Consider the following 1,653-nt stretch of genomic DNA (forward strand, 5'->3'; position numbering starts at 1 on the left):
TAATCCGAATTTTTTAATTTTTGACCAAAAAATTGAGTCATGTTTGTTTGTTTCATGTTGTTTTTGGCTGAATACATCATTCTTTCGCATTCTGTGAAGGTGTTAGATTCCTTCTCGCTAATCTCTTTAGCATATACAACTTCAAATGCTTCAAGAGCTTCTGCAAAAATAGAAGAGGCAAAGGATCTTCGTAATCTGAATCGGAATCGTCCGAGCTTATTATAATACATTAGGGAATAGAATATAAACATAAAGAGTCATTTGGACCGGATGTTATTCGCGGAAAAAAGTTGTTTACTGTTTCGTTTTTCACGGTATTTTTCGTCCTTTGTCTTGCCACGGAAGAAACAAAAATTCATAGAACTGAATAAAATTTACTAATATGTACATAATGCGGGTCCAAACTTTCCTTCGTATAACTGAATGTTTCGTATAACTAAGTTTCGTATAAATGGATAATTACATACACATAATTCAGGGTTTTTTGCAGGGGATTGAGAAATTCTTCGCATAACTGAATGTTTCGTACAAGTGAGTTTCGTATAAGTGAGACTTCACTGTATATCAAAAACAAAACTATAAGTAAACTTGTAACCCCTTACTTTTATGTAATTTTGTAATTAATTATTTTCGTACTCTAACGCAATTTACATAAACATAGTGAGAAAAAAACACATGAGCACTGTGTACAAAGTAAAATTAAGTAGTTATTTTTTTAATTAAAAAAAACCTAAATTCTATTCATAAAATTAAGATATATTCACGATAACATTACTGATTACAAATACTCGTATTTGTAACTTAACTGGTTTAGGAGTCAATTCATTGTACTCATACTTAAAGTTAATCTTGAGTACAGATTACTTTGCTTGTACTTATCTTGGAATGATTTGAGAGTAAGTACTGTAATCTGCACTCGAAACATTTTAAATATAAGTAAAGTAATCAGCTATTCTGTACTCATAAATAATATCCCCAACTTTAGATTTAGCTAAGGATATATGTTAAAACGATATATAAGTACAATTCTAAAGATGAAGCATAACAGTGTTACGTCGAGACCATGACTATTCAGAAAAAACAAATAAATATGAACTAAAAAAAATGTTCACAATTTATTAAATGTAAGTATTATAAGTACTTCTACTGATCCACAGAGACTTGTCATGAGTTATTGACCGGCAGGTTTTACAGTCCAACTACAAAAACCAATCAGTATCTTCAAGCGAAATCAGAAAGTTGTAAGAAGGAATATGTATCTTGTGATATTTAGTTTATGATTTTTTCATGCAGTTTTATGATTGTCCGCTTGTAGTATATTCTGATGGATAATAATAAAATATGGAACTCAAATGAACATTTCCTTACTTGTTTCAAATTTAGTAATCATAAATAATTGAATTAAATATCATTACAGAAGAAAAAAATCTTAAAGTAATATGAAAGCAGTACTATGATGATTTATTTTATTAAAATTTATTAGTTTAGAATTTTGATTGCTAAGGCGTTCTTTAAAAAATAAAAAAAAAACTGAGTATTACTGGATGCTCCTTTTAAAATTGACGATTCATTCTATTCTCATATAATAATTTAATGCAATATTTTCTTTATAATAGGTAACTGATATTTTACAACATTAAATTTTTGTTATCG

At 28.2% G+C, this 1,653-nt stretch overlaps 1 protein-coding gene across 1 annotated transcript in view; it reads left to right on the forward strand.

Annotated features, from left to right (window-relative positions):
- Positions 1–1,653, forward strand: part of LOC106679084 (fibroin heavy chain) — a 32,094-nt gene that overhangs the window by 28,160 nt on the left and 2,281 nt on the right. The gene's annotated exons all lie outside the window — the stretch shown is intronic.

Source organism: Halyomorpha halys, unplaced genomic scaffold (assembly GCF_000696795.3).
Source record: "Halyomorpha halys isolate HHAL.00 unplaced genomic scaffold, Hhal_1.1 Scaffold177.1, whole genome shotgun sequence".
NCBI classification, from domain to species: domain Eukaryota; kingdom Metazoa; phylum Arthropoda; class Insecta; order Hemiptera; family Pentatomidae; genus Halyomorpha; species Halyomorpha halys.